At 33.6% G+C, this 10,539-nt stretch overlaps 1 pseudogene; it reads left to right on the forward strand.

The window, feature by feature from the left end:
• Positions 1-4,029: 4,029 nt before the first annotated feature.
• LOC149580240 (aldehyde oxidase GLOX-like) lies at positions 4,030-6,792 on the forward strand (annotated as a pseudogene).
• Positions 6,793-10,539: the final 3,747 nt, after the last annotated feature.

The following is a 10,539-nucleotide window of genomic DNA, read 5'->3' on the forward strand; positions in this document are numbered from 1 at the left end:
ACTGGAGTAAAGGAGATATGTGGGAAAGCCATCACGCAAGTACAGGAAATTTCTAAGGAGCTGGAAAATAGCAAAGAACATAAATCCAACTGGCAAAAAGTAGCCGATGAATTAAAGGAAATAGCCAAGTTGGATACGGGCACCCTACTCCTTGAGAAAATTATTGCTGATCCGAGTGACAACCAAATACGTATCTGGAGTAAAAGTGTTGGTTGGAAGATGATAAACATCAACAAAGGGATCACTCAGTTCGAAAAGTTAATAACCTCTTTGGAGCAGCTGAAAGCAAAAAGTATAGATGAATTAATCTCTACTATCACAGGTGGGATGCCAGTCAGTGATCTTCAGTATATTGATTGTCAGTTTCTCCTTGATTCCTTCAGCGTTCAAATTCATTCAGAAATAGAGAATCGTGTGTCAGATGCTGAAACTATGATGAAGCTTAGCCTGGTTGCAGTCACGTTGGGAGATTGTAACATTTCAGCCTACCGGCAGGAGTCAGAAGAAATCCAAGATAGATATCTCACAGCCAAACTCAAGATGGAAAACGTGTTCATTCCGAACTATGAATCAATGATACTCGTCCAAGATGCTTACAGGGATTTTCGAGACAGATCAATTGTGTCCTGATAGATAGGGCTAATAGCTAGAAGAATTAGTGATTGTATATGCAAACGTTTTCAGGAATTCTAGCTAAAGTTTTGTTTTTGCAAGTTTCCTTGTATAGGTTATTTTTCTTAAGGTTAATTAACCTTCCAAAATTTTGTGTTTCGGAGGTGGTTATTAACCTCAGAGAGGTAGTTATTAACCTCTATGTCTATATAAGGACACCTTTTGGCTTGTAAAGGGACTTTTTGGTGAAAAAAATAAGGGAACACTATGCTGAAATTTTGATCTAGGGATAAATTTTGGAAAGTATGTACACTTTTTATCTCTGAATTGAAAAATCTCTATTGTTTTTCTTGGTGCAAAGAAATGAAATGAGATCTACTTTGGGTTTCTTATTTTAAAATCCAAATTGTTATACGTTGTAGTGGACATTCTCATGGTGTTATGTGAATGTTTACAGATGATAATGAATGTACTTAATAACATTGGTTGCTTTCAAGCGTAGTTCTTCGACACCACCATTATCGATCTTGCTAACCACAGAGGGTTGTGAGGGCGTGTGGTGCATTCGTCTTCCATGACTCTCTCCTGGAACTTTAGAGTTTGAATTCTTTATTTTAAAATCTGTTAAAAATTATATCATACGAGGGAGCTGCCCCTCAAAACGCAGAGGAAGGTCGGATATCAAGGGCCTATCCAACTGTTGTGAACGATTTGCCGCATACACTCCATTGGGCAAATTCTTCTGTGACAAATCTGTTTACCAACACTCCTCAACTCTTAGGAAAAATTGGTATGCCTCCTTAATACTATTCATTTGAACCAAACTCAGCTCGTCCTAAATACTTGGCCTTAACCCATTAAGATAATGGGCCACCTTCTCCTTATGATCTTTTAGATGGCCAATTCTAATGAGAACTCGGTAGAACTCTTCGGTATACTCTTGAATGGATTGTCCCACTTGCTTCAACCCTTACATTTTCTTCAATAGATCAAGCTTATAATCTACGTGAATGAGTTATTGCTTTAGTTTAGCTAACATATGATCCCATCTGGTGATTTTTTCCTTTCCCTTTCTATTTCACTCCAATTGAATCTCCTACCACTACATCTTTGCACATCCCTTCAATCTAGCCTTTGCAAACATGACCCTATTAGGATCCTCACTATCTTCATACTAAAAGTGCTCCTGCAATTCATTGATCCAATCGATCAACTCCTCTGGGTTAAGATTTCCCAAAAATGTGAGAACTTCAAACTTAGGTCTTTTTCCAATCTTTGAAATGGCCCTAAAAAGTCTCTCTTCCTCTAGTTTAGAACTGCCTCTGGTTCAACATTTTCTTATACTTCATCCTCATCCTCGCTTTCATGTCTTATGAGAATATTTATTCCTCCATGCATTTGTTCTTCCAATGCTTTCATTTGTCTTTGGAGGGCTCTCAGGCATAACACCTACAACTCTTCCACCGCACTCTCTTTGTGGATATAAGAGGTTCCATTCTTATCTCTTCCCTATGATAAATCATTTTAATTGTGATGTTAAATTTAATTCCTTTTTCTATACATTCTCTTCTCTCAATTTTGTCCAAAGAAATAATTGGTTTGGATTAATTATATTCTTAAAAATATATTTATATATTAATCTAGACTAATTTTTTTTAAATATGTAAATATATGTGTCTTTATATATTATCTAAAGAAAAAAAACCTCATTCATTTATAAATATTAATTATAAATAAAAATAAATATCTTAACTAATTTAATATTGTAAATTACAAATCAATAATTATTTAGCTTTTAAATAGAAAAATAAAAAATTATAATATATTATCCAATCATTGAATTATTTAATACTTCAAATTTATAAAATTATGAAAATTTTAGCTATTAAAGAATATGAAAGTGTGACAAATCATGAAATTAATATACATACCTCAAGTCGTGCTGAGTGCAAGGCCCTCGACATTGAAAGGGATGAGGTAGAGATAGTGTCTCTAGTAAATTTGGCGGAATGGATAACTCCTCAGTCCTTAGTTAACTAAAGAGGCTAGACAAAAAAGGTGACCTCCATTTTTAAAAAATACCATACTTTCACTAAAGTAAATTAAAATACATTATTCCCACCAACGGTGCAAATTTTTTTTTTTTTTAATTTCTCTCCTCTAAAACAATATTCAAGGAGCATATGAAATTTATAAATACAATGTTTTTCGTAAGACTTTTTATCACAATCAGAACATGAAACTTATTTTCTTCGATTGAAACAGACATTGGTAGTGAATTACATGTATTGTTTTCTAAAAAATTCAAAACCAATTATAAAATTTCTAAAAGCTGATAATTTTCAAATCATGGTTAAGACTATGACAACTGGCAATGGCGAGGGTAGCACTAAAACCGAGCTCCAAACATGTTTCAATAAACTATTGAATGTAAAGCTTCATCCAATGTTTGTTTAACCCTAAATTGAGATTTGAAAGAAAAGCAACTGAGCAAGAAATATTCCCACAACACAACACTGAATACAGATACTGTCATCCTCAAATGGAAATTTAAAATTTTGGAATTTCGGGTCTAAAACTACCATATTCCTTGTCAAATGCATTAAAGTATGTGATCTGAATTTTTTTGATTTAGTTGAAAGAGTTGGTAAGATCATTCGAACACATTGTTTTAAGTCATGGTCATATCAGACTGGAGCTTAAGTAACAAACTAGTGTATCTAGCAAAGCACACGTTTAGGGGTTAGTTCTAACATCAGTTCTTAGCACAACTCTGTAGATATAGATTTACTATATTATACATTTAAGTTCTCTAAAAATATATAAATCTTTTTATTTATTAGTTTTCCTTTTTTTTCAATTTAATCATTTCAAAGTATTATTTAGTTAAAAAATAGAAAAATAAATAAATATCAAATTTGGATACATCATAATTTTTACTTAAACAACACATTCTTAATTGTGACATGAATCATTTTAAGGGGACAGGCTAGTCTCCAGACAAAATGCACAGAAGACAACAAAATCAAATTTATTTTTTTCCATATTCATGAAAACATATTGATTATCAAATAGTATACAATTTGTAGGGAGGATAACCGCGTCCCATTTTAAGTGATATCAAATTGAAAATTAGAATTATAAGAAATGTGAAGTTACGATACATCATAATTTTAACTAAAACAACACATAATTTTAACTAAAACAACATATTTTAAACTGAGGTTACCTTATAATACTATCATAACATGAGTTGCTCATCCCATTGTGCTCCCCGCCCTTTATAAACAAGCCCCATTCCTGTCTGTCTCTACCAAAGTTTCTTATCGCTTTGCATCTTTTCAGATCAAGTGCCTTGTTACCTAGCCAAGCCCTCTTGTTCCAAGCCAGCATTCCTGATTAAGATTGATGAGAAAAATGGAGGGGTCGAGTAAGCCATTGGCCATGGTGATCAAGGTTGTTGCGGTTTTGTTGGCTATAACATCATCATGTTGGGGACACAGGCAAAAGGATCTGCAAGGCAGATGGGAGCTACTATTGGAGAACGTTGGAATCGCTGCAATGCACACAATGGTGATGCACAACAACAAAGTCATAATGTTCGACAGACCAAATCACGGATCCAACCTCACAAGAACCAGCCCGCCCTGCACTAATGTAAGACCGCCTCTTCCAATCGATTCAGATTGCTGGGCTCACTCCATTGAATACGACATTGCTACCAACAAGGTGAGGCCTCTGCACATTCTGACCGACACCTGGTGCTCTTCCGGTGCTCTCTCCAGAAATGGCACGCTGGTCCAAACGGGCGGGTGGGGACCTGGTGGAGCATTTAATGTCAGGTATGTTTTCATATATTTTTGTTTTTTTATAGCTTCTTTAATATCTTTATTTTGATATTGTTATCAGGATTCAATTGTATAGCTTTTGATTCAACTCATTGTCTTATGTTTTATGAATAGTGTTTCACAAGAACTCATTTCATATTAAAATGAATGGAACTTAGTACTCATTGCATCTATGTGAACCTAACACCATACATTTAAATCCAACATTATTGGACCCATTATAAGAATGACCTGACTTATTTCAGATAAGAACAATCCAAAAACAAGTCAGCTAGACATAAATTCAGCACTATACATTTGAAAATGTTTGGTAACACCTCCAACACCTACATCTGAATTCAACACTATACATTTCAATCTGATTTGGAGGTGTTCCAACCAAATTCAAAAGTATAGTTCTGAATTTATGTGTTGGAGGTGTTCCCAACTAAATTCAAAGTTATAGTGTTGTAAGTGGTAGCTCCAACTCATTGACCTGTATTTAATGAGTTATTATTTCAAGAGTCAAATCTTTCATGAGAATGAATGGAACATTTATCATTAATTGTATCTAAGTGAACAGATCTTCACAATACTAAAATAACTACTCAAAGATCATAATGCACATTTAGTAAAAATTTTAATTAATCTAAAAAATAAAAATAAAAAAATTTTAAATTTTTTATAATTTGTACCATTTTTGTTTGAGAATGTTAGAATTGTTTATTACTTTTAAAATAAAAAAGACTATTATTTATTGCTTAAACCTGGAAAAATGTAAGTCAACTTTGACTATTTAACACTTTTTACCTAAAAATCAAACTCTAAAGTAGCAGACACCCTAATCAATTTTAACACTTTTATCTATAAAATAAGCTTTAAAGGGTCCAAATATTTAAACACTCTCCAATGTTATAATTTTACTTACGTAATCTCCTACTTATTTATTTATCAAAATACGGCTTCATGTTTTACTCATTTTAAAGCATCTCTGATATCTTTATTTACGAACAGGTACTACACGACCTGCTCGGACGCGGGACCTGCGACTGGGTGGAATCCCCCACAGAGAAGCTGCTTGTCCCGAGATGGTACGCCTCTAACCAGATCTTGCCTGACAATCGGGTCTTCGTCGTCGGAGGCCGCGACTCGTTTAGCTACGAGTTTGTCCCCAAGAAAAACACAGACGATTTCCACAACCTCGATTTCCTTCAGCAGACGCTTACTCCGCGCGAGGAGAACAATCTGTACCCGTTTGTGCATCTCTCTTCCGACGGGAATCTCTTCATCTTCGCCAACCAGGACTCCATCCTCCTCGACTACAAAAGCAACAAAGTTCTGAGAACGTTCCCGACAATGCCCGGCCGCGGCGCAAGGTGCTACCCGAGCACAGGATCATCCGTCATGCTTCCCTTGGACTGCTCCAACGGTTTCAAAACAGTGGAGATCATGATCTGCGGAGGTGCACCCGTGGGATCCTTCTCAAGAGGCGAGAATAACAAACAGACCGGAAACGGGGTCTATTTAGAAGCCCTCAACACCTGCGGGAGAATGGTAATAACATCTGAAAATCCAGTGTGGGAAATGGAGGAAATGCCTGGGCCGAGAGTAATGAACGACATGATCATACTTCCCACCGGCGAAGTCCTCATAATCAATGGCGCCCGAAATGGATCCGCCGGCTGGGAAGACGCCCGGATTCCCGTCCAAAATCCGTGGCTTTACCGGCCGGAGAATCCCGCCGGAGAGCGGTTTGTCGTCCTCGCTCCGTCCACCATTCCTCGAATGTACCATTCCACTGCAAATCTTCTTCCCGACGGGCGTATTCTTGCGGCCGGAAGTAACTCAAATGAAAATTACACTTTCACTGGTGTTTATGCTAAAACTGAGCTCCGTGTGGATGCTTACAGTCCTTATTATCTTGATCCGGTTTACGACGGATTTAGGCCCAATATTAGTTTTGTTAAGCCCTCGGGTTTCATTCCATATGGGTCTGAATTTCTCGTGAATTTCACGCTTTCGGGAAAGTTGAGCAAGGATGTTCGATTTCATGTTTATTCTCCTCCTTTTACCTCGCATTCATTTTCTATGAACCAAAGAATGTTGTCCCTGGCGAGGGCTACAGAGATTGTGAAGGAGAAGAAAAAGGGAAAGAGGTATTTTTGGGTTGTTTTGACGGCGCCACCAAGTCCTGTGGCGGCTCCTTCTGGATTCTACATGCTCACGGTTGTTAATGGAGGTGTTCCTAGCCAGGCACAATGGATTCACTTTGCCTGAATTTGTGACCAGCGGAATTTTTTTAGGGGTTCTTCTTTATCTGAAATAAGCTACAATTGTTTTGATAGAGCTGGTTTCCGATGTAGGATTTTTCTGAAATAAGTTAGGCTTTTACTGTCACTGAATCAAATGTATGTCCAGCTGGTTGTTCTTATCCGAAACAAGCTAGCTTTTTCTGCGTACAATTTGTTTGATAGTGCCCCGACTCAAATGCTTGTCCAGCTTATTTTATCGGTCTCTTTTTTATCTGCAATAAAAAATTAAGTTTGACACTGCTGAACTCAAATCTGCTCACCTCTGCTGGAGGTGTTCGCAATCTGACGAATTTATGTGGAGGAGGTTTTCTTTTTCATCTTGTTGTTATCTGATCCATCTAGGCTCTTACTGCCTGCTGTTGAGGAATCCATTACTGTTTTCATCAATTCAAATTTTCAATTATAATCAGTAATTTGAATTGACTTAAAAAAATATTTTTAAAGTTTGTGTATTATCTAAATATAACTTTTAATAATAAGATGAATTCGACCGATGGGTTGTTTTTCTTAGTAATTCCAGCTCTTTCTCATTAATAAATAAATAGTTGGAATCTAAGTTACAGTGTTAGAATTTAAAATCGTCCATCATAAAGTTGCGAAGAAATTTAGAAAACAATTGACATTGAATTTAACTTATATAAATTTACTTATTTTTAAATATAAGTGATATATCTACAAAATTGTTTGACATTACAAACTAAATAACTCAATATTATATCAAAATGAAATAATATTAATATAAATTATACTATTATATTAAATATCATCAAATTCTGAAATTTGAACTTCATAAATAAATTCAACAAAGTTGGAATTATTTCTGAATACATTTAGCATATGACAATAATATATTAATTTTAGACAAAGAGATGTTGATTTAAACTATTATTTATTCTAAAATTAATTAATTAAATCTAATTATAGATTAGATTTAAAACTATTAAAATTTTATTATAAAAATATTATATTTATATTGTTAAAAAAAATTATATGAAATTTGTATTCTAAAATTTTGTTATTTACTAATGAAATGGTACATTAGTTTATAAAATTATCTTACTTTTAGATAGTTATATTGAAAAAATATTATTTTTTATGGTTAATATGAATTTTGGCATATGAATGGTTTTCAATTATAGACCACAAGATAAGAATTTTTGCTAGTGTAGTCATAACACTCCACCTATTTTGACACTATAGAATGCCCCTCAACATTAAGAATTTACAATAAATTAGAAATTATATTAAAACAATAAAGACACAATGAAAATTATGGCATTACTCTTAATTATTATGTAATTTTCAAGTCAAATTTATAAAATATAAATATAAATATAAATAAACAATCATACAAAAGGAGTTCACAATGTAATGATAAATTTCTTAACTATAATTTTTTTTTAAAAACATAATAGTAATCTATTTCACTTGTTCACAATTTATTTAATTTCACATAAATACAATAAAAATTGAACTATTACACTCTATATAAAACTAAGGGAGTTAGAAGGGTTAAATAATTTAAATCACTTTTTTTTAAATTAAAAATATAAATTTATTAAAATATCTTATTTCGGTCTTCTTTATGTGATACTTGTCATTATAGTTATAGTTAATAGAATTAACTAAATCATGATAATTACAAATATGAAAATAGTTTAATGTCCAAAAGTGAGTAAAATATTAAAAAGATGGAAATTATATGTGATAGTTTAGTGTTAACTAAATTTAAATTAATTATCAATAGTAAAAAATGTAGATAATTCTAAACTATTATTAAACAAAATTATTTTAAAACTCTTAAAAGATTCCTTGCAAAATAATATATTCATAGATTAACCTACCTTTAATTTAGTTTCCTTTTATAAATGTGTTGGTTAACAGTTTGTCCCTCTTGCTAATTTGGCTTTACCTTGATTCTAGATGCCCAAAATGAGAGGAAACAAAAGGATGTTACCAACAAAAGGGTCAGTGTATGTGTTATATCACTACCCTCTAAATTGTAAGGTATAGCTCCCTTATATTCAATATATGCAATGAATTATGTTTTTAATAGATCATTGGGATATGGGGTATGCTCTTAACTTGAGAGCAGAAAAGGATAAACCAAGATGTTCATAACTACAAACACCCCATGCAGAAATAGATTTGGGAAACTTATAACACCTAGTGGAATGGATACCACAAGCTACCTTGAAGTTCTTCTAACATCTACTCCTACTTTTAAGTGCAGATTTACCATCTAAATGCAAAAGAGGAATGAAACAATAAGCACATGAGGGAAAATGGAATTGCTTTCACTATCAGCCTTGAATGAAATGGAATCCAACCAATAAATAATAGATTCATATGCATTTATCACTCATTTCCCAATGAAACTATCTAACATGATGTGAAATGAACAAGAGAGGAAGCAGAATCATATATGAGGAAAGTAAATGGAATCACTTTCACTACAAACATCAAAATTAAATGGAATCCAACTAATTATCACAAGTTCACATACAATTGTCCTTCAACTCTTGATGCAGAACTAATTTGAGAATGGGCAACAAAACATAACCAGTAAATAGAAAGTAAATGGAATGATAGACTCATTCACCATCAAGTTTGTCAACCTTTGTACTATCAAATGAGGTTACATTTATATTTTGTTGTTATCATTTCTAAATTTTGGTAGGTTAAAAGTCATATAATAAAGAATAAAATACGAAAATATCCAATTAATATCGTGATATGAGAATGTTCTATCTCTTCTATTGATTATTCAGAATTAGAGATATTCTTGAAAACACTCCATGATTGTTCAGCTTCTTGCAATCTTCAAAAAACCCTGTGATAACACTCTTTTCTTCACGTTCTGTTGTTTCACACCAAATGTACATATATTTCATATTACAACGGTCACTATATTTTCAAACTCTGGCCATCAATCTCAAATTAATGATCACAATTTAAACATTATGTCTTCCTTTATATTTTCTATTGTGGGTCCCTTTGGCCACTTTGTCTCTAAGAGTAACTTATATGCATCTCTCCATAGGGACATAGCAAGAAGCATTGATCTTTTAAGACCTGACAGCACTTGCAAAACTGGCCCACCTCTGTAATTGTCAAAGAATCTATACAATCACAGTATGCTAAGTTGGGACCCATTTACCTTTTGTGGCTCATGAACTGAACTTGGTCCCGTAGTTCCATGCATTGAATCATTACTATGTCGCATAGAATAACAGTTGAGCATCTTTGTATAGTGAGATAGCAACATCCATGGATCTCTTTCTGATCTAACGGTGATCATTTAAAGAATTTAACTCATTAATTTCCCTTCGCATTGTGAGTTCATCTTCCAATTATATTCTTTGTGGCATACACGTGGTAGTACTTTATTTTTTGATGTCCAACCATTTTGCTTCATTGGTACCTCGTGACTAGACTCTAATGACACTTCATGAGATGTGATGGCCCACCAAACATGTGCCTTCATGTTGCTATGTCACACAAAATAATGATCAAGCATCTTTTTATAGTGACATAAGGACCTCTGTAGATCTTCTTTGATTTGACAGTCAACAAGATTCATTTAACTTTCAATTGAATAGGACCCAATATGACAAGTAAGCATCTAACTTTTCAACGTGTCAATAGCATATGTTCTTGCATTCAATTGACTTTTCAGCTTGGTGATGTGGATGACTAGAGATGTTTTGATTCATCAAATTGATTTCAACTTTGGTCTTCACCATCTTTGACCACATTCTTTCCCCATTTATCACATTTTGAATGTT

The sequence above is a fragment of the Cupressus sempervirens genome, chromosome 1, assembly GCF_028749045.1.
Source record: "Cupressus sempervirens isolate cs-2001-9-10 chromosome 1, ASM2874904v1, whole genome shotgun sequence".
NCBI classification, from domain to species: domain Eukaryota; kingdom Viridiplantae; phylum Streptophyta; class Pinopsida; order Cupressales; family Cupressaceae; genus Cupressus; species Cupressus sempervirens.